The sequence below is a fragment of the Gymnoscopelus microlampas genome, assembly GCF_963454915.1.
Source record: "Gymnoscopelus microlampas genome assembly, chromosome: 8".
In the NCBI taxonomy this organism is placed as follows: Eukaryota; Metazoa; Chordata; class Actinopteri; order Myctophiformes; family Myctophidae; genus Gymnoscopelus; species Gymnoscopelus microlampas.
This window is the reverse complement of record NC_139945.1, coordinates 21690740-21704859: the sequence shown is the minus strand read 5'-3', so window position 1 is coordinate 21704859 and position 14120 is coordinate 21690740. Positions and strand designations below refer to the sequence as shown.

Below are 14120 nucleotides of genomic sequence, written 5' to 3'. Positions count from 1 at the left end.
AAAAAAAATGCAATTATTTAAAATGATCCCCTATTTGCCATGTTGGGTCACATATGGTCTGTGCTGGCTGAGTCACCAAGCAGCCACTCACAGGCTTTTAAAGGGACTTCCTGGCTCTCTGTTTGAAGTGCGTTGAAAAACTCATGAAGTGCCGTTTCACCACCTGTCTGTTTTCTTCTCTGACCACCTGAGACTTCATGAGCATGCACAGTGCGCACACACACACACACACACACACACACACACGCATGCGCGCGTGTGGGTCTATGTTCTTTGAAGTTGTGTTTGTTTGTATTATTTAGTCGTAACCTTTCTGTGAAGTCTCATTGATTGGAGCATAAAAAGACTGTAATGGTTGTCCTGTCCACATCTCTATGTGCTAGAGTAACCAGACTCCGCACGCACGCACACACACACACACACACACACACACACACACACACACACACACACACACACACACACACACACACACACACACACACACACACTACAGATTTACTGCAAACACTGAATCATCCACTGGATTTCACATATTGATTCGCAGCTATGGAAATGGACTTGTTTGTATTCATGAGGAGAATATTATTGACAGCGGAGATCAATACAAGCAAACAGAGGGATGGGGTGGGTGGGGGGGGGGGGCACAGGGAGGTTTAAAATAAAGAACGAATGACGAGAGGGATGAAACACCTGGGGCCAGATGTATCGGGTGTGAACACATAAAAGTGATGCTAAGCGCTACACAAAGATCATGATGTTTGCTACATAATAGCCCCTGGGCAACAGTCCAGGTGTTCAGATGCAGCTCTCTCACACAGACAAACATCTGTGTGATCAGATTAAATAGGCTTATCAGAGGGACCATCCTCATCATCACCATGAACCCATCCTCATTGGTTTGATAGATTTCCTCATATCACTGGTGTCACCGATCAATCTGATCAGGCTTTTATTAACCCATTGAGACCTGAAGCCGATTCTACATGTCTCCTAAATCTTGACAGTTTTCTGAAAAACGTTTGTTTCTATATCAGTGGTGCCCCATCTTTTTCATGTCAAGGACCCCCAAAATTGTATGTATTTGGCCGCGGACCCCCATCAAAATATTTTGTTCCAGGGACCCCCAGAAGCAAATATTTGAGTTAAAAATGTTCGCTTTAAAATATATATATATATTCAAAGATTTGAACACATTTTCACGATTTTTCAAAAATAGCAGATCTACAAGCTCGTAGCGCGGCACTCGGTGCCGCGCTATGAGCTTGTATATCTGCTATTTTTGAATAGCCCAAAGTGTAAAATAATGCTTTTTAGCTCAAATCTAAAAATGAGACAGTTCCAGGTCTCAATGGGTTAAAACAAGTCCTCTCTTTCCCCACAAGTCTGGTTTTCCATCACTTTTATCTGTCACGCCACTCTCTCCCTCTCTCCGTTTCTGGATGCCAATCACTCCCTGTTATGAGAGAGACAAGTGTCTGTTCGCTGAGGAGATGGTGCTGCAGAGAACCATAAATGACATCGTCATGGGCGAGGCCGTGAAGTAGCTTAGTATTAATAGATCTCTGTGCTGCATTTGACACGGTCGACCACAATATATTACTAGACAGACTGAAAAACTGGGTGGGACTTTCTGGCCCAGTACTAAACTGGTTTGAATCATACTTATAGAACAGAGACTGTTATGTATATCTCTGCTGTCCGGCAGCAACCAGTTAACTCCAAAATGTTAATTTTTCAGGAAATGACAAAAAAAATTGAGTTAGGAGGTTTTGTTCATCATTGATAAGAACAGCTGAATGGACCTCCAAGCTCACAATGAGGTTGGAGGTCAAAAGGGGGTGGAGCCTGGAGTCAGCAAAACCAGCTAACTCCACCCCCCTTTGGTGAACTTGTTGGTTTAGCAGAAGGTTTGAGGATCCAATGGAGTTAGCTACTTTTGTCAGAAGAGTTTTTTAATACTTTTCATTGGTTCAATATTTTTTTAATCAACACACAGACGTAAAGGGTGTTCAGTGTCTGTGCGTGCGGTGTGCTTGTAAAGGTGTGACCTGGTTCATGCTATCCTGTGTGGTACATACATTTAACTTGATGACCACCTGGGCACATAGTGACATCAACATGCTCCCATCGATTTTTGGTTTAAAGACACTGAAAAGAGCACTGGGATTGAGGACACTCGCGACTCGCCTAGATTAATCCATTTATTGCCATGATATTGCGTTCTATCTAGCTGTGTGGCTCCTCTCCCATGATGCTCCAGAACAATCTGTGCAAGCATGACACAGACTCTGAGATGACGAACCTCCCAAAGCAGAGCCTGAAGATAAATAGTTATTACATAGACATGATGCAGTACACTTAAACCCACACTGAATGACATGCTGACATAGTGAACACCTAAATGCTACTACAGGAGGAGGCTGGGGAGGTGGAGATGTGCAGTATTATCAGCAAGCTCTCCTGAGCAAGTGAGGGACTGTGTGTGTGTGTGTGTGTGTGTGTGTGTGTGTGTGTGTGTGTGTGTGTGTGTGTGTGTGTGTGTGTGTGTGTGTGTGTGTGTGCGTGTGCGTGTGCGCGCGCGCAAATGCCTGTGTGCAGCTGTGTGGATTCCGTGCACTTGCAGTTTACACACCAGGAATTTCCTTGAATTTCATCACTTTTAAACAGACCCACAAAACACAAATGGAGCATCGCTGTAGTTCAGGCAGGCACAGAAGTCGAGCCTGTCCCACACCCTCCAATCACGTTCTCCCATGATACTATGGTTCAAATATGTGGTCTATTTTCCTTGCATCTTCCTCCCTCCCATCGAGGATGCATGGAGGAAACGAGGTGAGGAGAGAGGAAACGAAAAAATGTTGTTCAGAGAAGTGACGTTAACATTGACCGCCAGAGTTAACCCATTAAGACCTGGAACTGTGTCATTTTTAGATTTGAGCTAAAAAAGCATTATTTTACACTTTGGGCTATTCAAAAATAGCAGATATACAAGCTCATAGCGAGCTTGTAGATCTGCTATTTTTGAAAAATCGTGAAAATGTGTGCAAATCTTTGAATTTTTAAAGCGAACATTTTTAACTCTTTGCTTCTGGGGGTCCCTGGAACAACATATATTGATGGGGGTCCGCGGCCAAATACATATAATTTTGGGGGTCCTTGACATGAAAAAGATTGAGCACCACTGATATAGAAACATACGTTTTTCAGAAAACTGTTGAGATTTAGGAGACATGTATAGGGTAAGTGATTTACTTTGGTTAAAATAAGTGTTAAATAGATCTATATACTGATAGTACTCATTGCTATAGAGTGTTTGTTCAGTAAAAGGAGTCTCCCATGTCTCTCCAGCTCTTTATTAAACAGAACATGCATTTTCAGTGCTCTCTCCTGATTGGCTTAAAATGTCACCTGAAAATGTACTATATTCTGTTTACTAAAGAGCTGGAGAGACCCCTGTGACCGAACAAACGCTCTGTTGCAACGATTACTATCAGAATATAGTACTTTAACCTTTTTAACAAAAAGAAAAAGAATACCAATAAATATCACTTACCCTACCTTTAAGCAACATTCGTTTCTGATGACAACAACACAACCAGCTGAGCCCAACTTTCATTACTCAATTTAGACACATAAAAAACCCTGCTCATTGATGGCAATGAAAGAACAGTCTTTAGTTTAATTTGCCCTGCTAGAGTTCCACATCGGCATCCCCCACGACACCTACGCCCGTTCACATGCGCACGCACACATGCACACATGCACACATGCACACGTAACATTGCCAACTGTAGGGGTTGCTAACGTTCAGCTGTGAAAAAAGAAAGTCTTCCTCAAAGGATACATTCATGTTTCCTCACTCCTCAGAGATGCCTCCTAGTGCTCACTCCTAGCTCCTTGGAGCAGGAAGAAGAGACCTGGCATGACCTGGCATGACTCCTCTATCCTCAATTGAGGATAGAGAAAACGTCTGTGTGTGTGTGTGTGTGTGTGTGTGTGTGTGTGTGTGTGTGTGTGTGTGTGTGTGTGTGTGTGTGTGTGTGTGTGTGTGTGTGTGTGTGTGTGTGTGTGTGTGTGCGTGTGCGTGCGTGTATGTTTTCATACAATAGATAGTGCAAAGGAGAGAGATACCGAGAGCAGACGAACATACCTTGTTATTATTACACAAAGGAAGCACAAAATGTCAGGGTGCAGTAAGAGGTCCTCTTCCATGTGATTTATCATATTAATCTGGGCCAAATGGCTGGCCTGAATCCCTTTTCCTCCCTCGCAATCTATCCCCTTATCCATTCACCTTCCCTCTCTCTCTTTCTTTTTATTTTTCCTCCTACCTATTTGTCTTCGTTTCTGGCCAAACAACACAACACCCCCCCCCCCCGACACACACACGCGTGTGCACACACACACACACACACACACACACACACACACACACACACACACACACACACACACACACACACACACACACACACACACACACACACACACACACACGCGCACGCTCTCTACCCAAGCACTTCTTATGGGTAGAGGTTTCTGCAGGTTTCTGGATCGCTGGGCCGTGATTGGTCAAAATTGTTCCTGGTCTGAGGTGGGTCGTCGACTTGTCGGCGAATGCTGTGAAGATTTATTGGGCCAGGACCGCCACCACGGCCTCCTAAAGTGTTATGGGGGTGGCAACAGAGTGGAATGGATGGAGGGAGGGGTGTCACATGGGGGCAGTGACCGTAAGGAAAGTAGGTGTGTGATGAATGTAGTCAGACAGGAGGTGAGATGGTCTGAGATGCTCTCCTCTCTCGTTTAACCCCTTAAAATCTTTGCATTTGGGGGTCCCTGGAACAAAATATTTTGAAATGGGGGTCGGCGGCCAAATACATATAATTTTGGGGGTCATTGACACGGAAAGGCTTGAGAACCACTGACATATAGTAGGAACACAGGTTTTTCAGAAAAAAAGATTTAGAAGATATTTGTAGAATCGGCCTCAGGTCGTACAGTAATGGGTTAAGTTCTCTGGTGTCTCTTGGTTTGTCTGGTAGGTACTCATAGTTTGTCTAAACTTTAGCTGAACTCGCTTCAGTTTGTTCTTGCTGCCAGTTTTACTTCTCTTTCTCGCCCATACCTCTTTCCCTCCACACTCTGCCACTACCCAGTGGAACGCTGTTATGTCTTTTAAGGGAACATCGAGGCGCAAAGCTATCAGTTCCGGCAGACTGACACAGTTAGTGACCCGTTTGCTCTGCCAGCCCGCACAAGCCTCACTCCACCCAGCAAAGACGCAACAACAACCCACACACACACACACACACACACACACACACACACACACACACACACACACACACACACACACACACACACACACACACACACACACACACACACACACACACACACACAGATCCCCAGTGCCAGCACCAGACTACAACGGCCCACTTTGGGCTCACTGCCTCCCATCTGCCTGTGATTCCAAACTAATCACTGCAACACTTTGCTCAGTACACTCTGGTTCCTTCTAAATAGTTGGACAACTGCTGCAATCAATTACTGGTTGGAAAGATTGTGATTGGCCGTCTTTGTTTTTTATATATATAGTGCCAAATCTCAACAAAGGTTAGAGAATGACACTACACATACAGAGCAGGTCAAGACCGTACTCTTTCATTTACAGACCCGTAACAATCGCCCATGTCCTTGCCATGGTTGGATGGTCACCTGCTTGGACCGGTTGGGGCTTCCGGAATAAAGAGATGTACAGTAAAATAAACAACTATAGTAAGGGTTCGCAGCCACAGTCAATGTTATGCCTGTAATCATGATCCATGGAAGTCAGATTGTTAACGTGAATTGATGGGACATGAATATGTACAGATGGAGAGGGAGAGATGAGCTCGGTGAGTCATGGGTAGCCCCCCAACAGTCTAAGCCTATAGCAGCATAACTGAGGGCTAGTAGTCCAAAGCCAGCCCTAACTAATAGCTTTATATTCATAAAGATGCCTTGAGAAAATGTGCACAATAATCAGGAAGTCATAATTGTCTCAAGCGAATCAGCACCTGTTGAATAGATATATCTGATAGATAGATGCTTTATTGTCGCTGCGGAAATGTATTTTGTACCAAGCATCAGGATACAAAAAAGCACAACACATAAATACACAATACATAGACAGATCACACAATACATTGACAATAATAATACATCATCAGACTTATATAGTGCTTTTCTTAGTACGCAAAGTGGCTTTGCAAAACAAATAAAAATAACTTTATTAGGAGCAAAACAGTTTAAAAGGCTAAAAACATTAAGCTAAGACTAAGATGCAGAAAGGAAGATTTGGTTTGAGTTTAGGTGCGGAAAGCAAGTCTGAAAAGGTGGTCGCTTTAGCGAGACTTCCGGTGGGGGCGCATTCAAGACAATCACGTTGCATAGTGAGAAAGAAAAACATTGGGCGGAATTCTCCTTTAAGCCAGGGTCAGACATGACCTCAGTTGACTCAGCCTGTATGTCGCATTAAGATGTGTACGTTGGCTCCACTGTATTCGAATACCTTAAAATCTCTCATACTTTGAAATCTGAATTGTTGTCATTGCCTCATCGTGTATCTATGTTTTGAGCACCCACTTGAGCACCCACTCCTCATTAACATTGGAATCACCAGACCTGAGGGAGCGGGAGGGGGCGTTGGAGGAGGTCAGAGAGGTAGCGGGGAGCCTGGCTATTGAGGGCCTTGTAGGTGGTGATGAGTATTTTTAAAATATATGCTGTGTTTTACTGGGAGCCAGTGAAGGTCAATACTACACAGCTCCTCTCTTACAGAGAGGAAAATAGAATAGGCTGAATTCAGCTTTACTCTGTGTGTGTGTGTGTGTGTGTGTGTGTGTGTGTGTGTGTGTGTGTGTGTGTGTGTGTGTGTGTGTGTGTGTGTGTGTGTGTGTGTGTGTGTGTGTGTGTGTGTGTGTGTGTGTGCGTGTGAGAGAGAGAGAGATTGTACACAATTTCACATATGCATGTGGAAGAAACCGTAGGTGTAGACTCTATACTGTTACTATCTAAAAGTATTTCTGATTTATTCAAGTTAGTGGGAAATTCAAATCCTCTTGGGCTCCTGTTTTTTTTTAATCTCCTGTGGGAATTTTCCTCAGTTACAGTATTTGCATGGCTCGCTGTGTTGCGTGTACAGTGCATCCACAGGCTGACATCAATAGAGCTCTGTCATTGCTGCACGACAAAATAAACACAGTACAACTCAAGCATCGGAACCCTAAGCCATAATAGGCAAACCTTAAAAAAGTGTAATGATGGACACAGATCTTTTGGTAAGTCAGACCATGACTTCATCATTCTGAGCTTCAAATACTACTCCAATCAAGGTTTTGGCAAGTTGCCTCGTGGCTTACCTGGTACAGTAGCAACGCTTGGCTAGTAGCTTCAACCTCCCATGATCAAATCCCACCTTGGATACGATTTTTAGCGGTGCCAACCGCTCTACACTTGACTTTGTCCGTATGTCCGTCTGTCTGTCCGTCCGTCCGTCCGTCCGTCCGTCCGTCCGTCCGTCCGTCCGGATGAGCACGGCAAAGAAGCAACACATACAAACACACGCACACGCACACACACACACACACACACACACACACACACACGGACTTGGAGATTGCCTATGCCATCTCTCCTCTCATTGGCCACACGTGCCACTGGTTGTCCGTCCGTCCGTCCGTCCGTCCGTCCGGATGAGCACGGGATGAGCACGGGATTTTAAACGGCTATAACTCCAGTTTGCAGCATGCCACTAAGTCCACATTCGGTATGTGGACTTACACCACCAATAGGTACGAGCATGAATTGCTGAAGTTATCAAAGAGGGGTCCAGGGACCCCCAGCGCCCGTATGAGCACGGGATGAGCACGCTATTTTAAACAGCTATAAATCCAGTTTGCAGCATGCCACCAAGTCCACATTTGGTATGTGGACTTAGACCACCAATAGGGACCAGCATGAATTTCTGAAGCCCCGCCCCCTCTGTCTTCCCATTGGCTGGCCTTCAAACAGCCATAACTCAAGTTCGCAGCATGCTACAGAGTACACATTTTGTACATGGACTAAAGCCAGCAATAGGGACTAACTGCCATTACTTAAGCCCCGCCCCCTCTGTCTGCCCATTGGCTGGGCTTTAAACAGCCATCATTCCAGTTTGCAGCATGCTACCAAGTACAAATTTGGTAAGTGGACTCTGACCACCAATAGGGACGAACTGAAATGAGTTAAGGCCCGCCCCAAAGGCACCGCTTCCTTCACACAGGGTGTGATTATTTTATTTTTTTGTGAGGTTAGGATTAAGGTTAGGTTTAGGCATGTTCCCCACAATGCTTCAAGACGTCCACCATTGTCCCTGTGCTCAAGAAAGCCTTCCCAGCCGGCCTGAAGGACTACTGCCCAGTAGCCCTGACCTCAGTGGTAACGAAGCGCTTTGAGAGACTATAGTTAAAGATTACATGTGCTCCTCTGTTCCCGGCACCTTGGACACATTACAGGGGCGGTCATAGCTGAGTGGGTAGAGAGACGTCTGGGGAAACAGAAGGTCCCCAGTTTGTGACCTGGCCCCGGTCTATGTGTCAAAGTGTCCCTGAGCAGAAGACTTAATCCCTGACTGCTTCCCTGAGCGCTGTATTAATAGCGCCAACTGCTCCTATAGTTAGGATGGGCAGAGGGCAAATGTTATGCGTGCGTGCGTGCGTGCGTGCGTGCGTGCGCGCGCGCGTATATCTGGCTACAAAGGTATTCTCCGCCCATATTATGCACACTATCCAATCCTACTAATGTTTTTTTGTTTTGTTTTTATCCCACGATTTTGTAACCCAGTTTTTTTTCACCCAGTGCCAATTGTCTAAGTAATCCTGGGCGCTACACTCCCTCTGCCAGCCTAGGGAGAACCTAGAGCCGAGCTCATGCCTCCTTCAATGCATGAGAGCTAGCAAGCCGCTTCTTATCACCTGACAGGGGGGAGGTTCCCTGGTTAGACGTAGCGCTTGGAAGGAACACGTTATTCCAACCAGTTCATTTCCCCTCCATCAGGTGCCCCGGCTGACCAGGGGGAGGCAGTATAGAGACCAGGATTACTGCATGTTTTTGTGAGGGTACCTACCCTAGGAGACACATTTAACATGTATTATATTTATCATTTCCAGGATTATCAGTAGTATATTATCGTCTTATTATATTGTAATAGTGATTGTTGCGCACTGTATTGGGGAGCATGCCACATACAACATTCTGCTGCTTGAGTGACAAATCAAACCTCTTGAATCTTATTTAGTCTGTGCATTTTGTGATAGTGTGTGTGTGTGTGTGTGTGTGTGTGTGTGTGTGTGTGTGTGTGTGTGTGTGTGTGTGTGTGTGTGTGTGTGTGTGTGTGTGTGTGTGTGTGTGTGTGTGTTTTTGTGCGTGCGTGCGTGTGTTTGTGTGAGTGTGTGTGTGCGTGCACATGTGTGAGTGTGTGTGTGTGTGTGTGTGTCACCAATTATGAGCTGCTGAAGAGGTCATTTGCCTGTTGACTTTGGTTCTCTGCCGGGAGCTGCTGTATAATTGCTGTTGTAATTAGTCACTTTGGCCAGACGGTAACTTATAGTCACCTTCAAGGATATCTAACCCTTACACGCACACATGCAGACGTGCACACACACACACACACACACACACACACACACACACACACACACACACACACACAGACACACACACACACACACACACACACACACACACACACACACACACACACACACACACACACACACACACACACACACACACACACACACACACACACACACACACACACACACACACACACACATACGCACGTATATAAATTATATGCAGTATGCTGTATGTACTAGATAGATACAGTAGATAGATAGATACAGTATTAATTACATTGATAGATCTCCCTAACTCCCCCCTTTCTCTCTCTATCTCTATCTCTCGCTCTCGCTCTCGCTCTCTCTCTCTCTCTCTCTCTCTCTCTCTCTCTCTCTCCCTCTCCCTCTCCCTCTCTCTCTCTCTCTCACTAAGTCACCTTGTTCCAACAGCTCATCAATCTCTTGGATCTTGTCTCAAAAAGGCCTCCTCTCCTGTTTATATATATATATATATATATACACAGTATATATACAGTATATATATATATATATATATATATATATATATATATATATATATATATATATATATATATATATATATATATATAAATTCTTCCTCCCCAGCCTATGCTGATATCCACAGTTTCGATCTATCTTCCTCTCTTCACATCACTTTATTCTCATTCATAGTGACCCCCCTCCCTTTTGTCCTCTGACTGTTCTGTTCTGTTCCCTCCCTACCTATCTTGCCTCATCTTACATTTTCTCTGATTGCTCTCCTTCTTTCTCTCCCCTCTCTCTCTGTCTCTCAGACAGACAGACAGACAGACAGACAGACAGACAGACAGACAGAGGTTAGAACTGGGAGATAGACAGAAACAAAACAAAAAACACAGATCAGGAGGCCGATAGAGTGAGAGTGAGAGAATATAAAAGTGAGATTTAACAAGTGAGAGAGGGGGGGGGCAGGGATAGACAGAGACAAATGAGGGGAAAGGAAGGACCAGCGAGGGAAGCAGAGAGACAGACGGAGAGACACGGGGGGAGAGAGAGTGCGTTGTTATTTTCCTGCACAGTGTGAAGTGCCCAGGAGATCCATTCAGGACTTTGAAGTGCGTTCACATCTCTACATTCCACTCTGCTTCATTTTTCTATATGTCTCTCTCTCTGTCTGTCCTCTGGATCACTTCCTCCCTCTCTTCTGTTTACTACATTTGTAGCCCAGTCGCAAATAGTGTTCGTTTATTTTGTTAGTCTGTTTTTTCTTGTTTTTCAATCTGCATGTGGCTGAGACACTGACAGACGGGGAGCACAAAAGTTTGGATGCTTTGATGTTACACTACGAGGGGCGTGTGTGTGTATGTCTGTGTTTGTGTGTGTGTGCATGCGCGCAGGTGTGTGTCTGTCTGTCTGCCTTTCTGTCTGAACATTTTAGAACACACACGCGCAAGCACACACACAGTGCCATGTGGCATAACTCAGAACACTGCAGTATCCAGTCCAAAGATAATACACACAGACTCACACACGCGCACACACACACACACACACTCGCACACTCGCACACACACGCACACGCACACGCACACACACACACACACACACACACACACACACACACACACACACACACACACACACACACACACACACACACACACACACACACAATATCGCCATTAGTTTCCAGCTGGCAGCTTTCCAAGCAAAGCAGTGCACCTGTTCTCTGAAGCTATAATCATCTTTTTGACAAGGAGCTTGACTCCGCTGCAGTCAACTGGATTCATTAGCCGCTTAACACACTCTGAAAGTTTGCTGCCTTCACTGAATCTGACTCATTAACGCCTCGCTATCGCTTCCTGCACAAACCAAACCCCAAATCCATACCAACAGCTCCTGTAAATGTAATGACAGAGAACACAGGTTTCGATCAAAATGAGTAATTAGGCAAATCTAGTTAGTCAAAATGTGTCTCAATCCCGCCCTCTTTCTTTCTCTCTCTATCACACAAACCCATACACAGGCAATATCCCACAAACACCCACACACGAGCACAGTGAACATTTATTGCACATTTGAAGAATAGCCAATACATTTGTACAGCCATTGAACCTGCCTATTATAATTGAGAAGAGAAAAACATGTGACCTCTTAGTCCTCTACTACTTTACAAACTACCCAGTGCAGAGAGTTGGCAAAGGAAAAGGACAAGTGGTTCCATTATTTGGCTGGACCATGACGGCAAATGTCTCTGAGTCACTGATTACTGAGGGTGAACTTACAGCACTGGTCAGACTAGCCAATCGCAGAGCAGTCTTCCCTCCAGGCTATGGGATATGCCCAAGATGGAGGAAGATACAGGTTCCAGTCTTCCACCTGGCGCAAGACGGCGCTGAGGAGTAATATAAGTATCATTACAATTGTGCGACCGACGCAGTTGTAATGTATACGCCCATGGGCCCATGTTGTTTAGATCAGTGGTTCTCAACTTGTGGGACGGGTCCGCCAGGGGTCCCCACATGATTTTGGGGGGTCCACATGACAGTGAAGTGACAATTTAAAGACTTTTAAGACCTTTTATTATTTTAAAGACCTTTAACTCATTCCCTGCCAGATTTATTTCTGGCTGTGTTTGCCCTCTTCCAGCGTGTTTTTTATAACAAAAAAAAATGCACACATTTTTTTTTTTTTATTATGATCGTAAGTGCAATCGTTTCTAAACACACAGGCGAGTCGTGCACGCCGCTCAAGCAACAAACATTCCGATCGGGGAGGAGTCTCTCTCCTCCAGCCCAGTGTAAAAACACCATGTATCGCCATGTAAACGGTCGAATCACTTACTTTTTTCACCTCGCCACAGACCTCGCTAAATCCCTTATGATCGCGTGTTCTATTATTTGTAGACACACAGGGTAGTTGTGTGAGTGGCCCAGAGAAGACATTTTCAATCAGTGACATTCCATTTTGCAGTGGTAGTCAGCGTTGTAAGCTGATCTAAGCTTGTAGAATATTTATCAATATTTATCTCTGGAACCGAAAATGTAATGCCTCAACTCCTACAATTCCAATTGGGTCACAGCCTGAAAAGGTTGAGGACCACTGGTTTAGATACCGAATGATTTTGTACTCATCTAGCGTCTTAAAATGAGGTGTAGTCTGGGTCAATGCTGCCTTACACACAGAGAGAAGAGTCAAACAAGGATTGTGCTTTTAACCTACTCTGACCTGGTCTAAAGTCCGGTGCAGTCCCCCCAGTGCAGCATTTCCCTACTATTTAGAGAGCGCATTAGATAGTAGATTGACCTATACCTGGGTTCACAATTCGTGCACACTGCTTGCAATCTAAAAATCCATCCGAATTGAACACAGCGATAGAAACAGAAGAATGTGTCGACAAATACTGTACGAATGTGTCGTGAATAATAATGAGAAATATCAGCAGCGAGGAAAGAGAGAGAAGGAGGGAAAAGTTCATGCAGTTTATTTCAATAAGCAGTCTATTTCAGCTGATACATATTTTCAAATACCTCTCCTCACGTAAGAATGTCGTGAATCCATAGCCTCCAGCCATTCTCTATGTGTCTATGTGCAATGGACAGGAGTGACATTCCTCAATTTCCATTTTAGAGCTCCGACGCAAGACACACGGGACAGGATGCAACGACTCTGTCATCATGCTTTATTAGGAGGTTTGAATAAAGAACATGACTGATTGTGAGCTGGTGATTACATAGTTGATAGGTCAGGATATTGCGGATGTGTCTTGGACATAATAGCCTAAATGAGGAGACATTGCTCGAGGAAGCTGAGATTCTTTGCATTTTTTCCCCGTCTTCTGAAATCATTAGGCTATATGACATTATTAATGCTGCTTGATGGTCACGCACTTCTGCTTTGTTTATAAGTTGTTTGTGCGTCCTGTCCTCCAGTCCATCATTTAAATAGCAATGCATCTAGCTCAACGTGTCAGCTTGTAGATCAGCTATTTTTGCTGAATGTCCGCCCCAGAATAGGGATGATAGTGTTTAAGTGGTTAATACAACCAATCTGCAGCTATAGTACCCAAATAAGAATTTGAGGTGGACACAAGCCTGACACTATTGCACCCTGCATCCTGAGCCTTAGATCATCTAGTGTGTGTGTGTGTGTGTGTGTGCGTGTGTGTGTGTGTGTGTGTGTGTGTGTGTGTGTGTGTGTGTGTGTGTGTGTGTGTGTGTGTGTGTGTGTGTGTGTGTGTGTGTGTGTCTTTGTACACGTCTTCATCATCGTACTACAGTATGAACCAACTAGGCTCTCCATGTCATTGACAGTCGCTGTTTGTATAGAAAAGCATGTGCTGTGTAAATCGCATGAAGATTTAGGCTGATAGATTAGATTACTGCAGCGCAAAGTAAGGCAAAATACTCTCTGGAAAGATGCCCAGTCAATGTATGCAAGTACAAAAATAATAGGTATTTTAGCAGTTTTAAA

General features: G+C 44.6%; 1 protein-coding gene across 1 annotated transcript in view; it reads left to right on the top strand.

The window, feature by feature from the left end:
• The window catches only part of LOC311049822 (calsyntenin-2-like), a gene marked incomplete at its 5' end in the record, with an annotated part of 321705 nt that overhangs the window by 272698 nt on the left and 34887 nt on the right, over nt 1–14120 (top strand). The window lies entirely within an intron of this gene.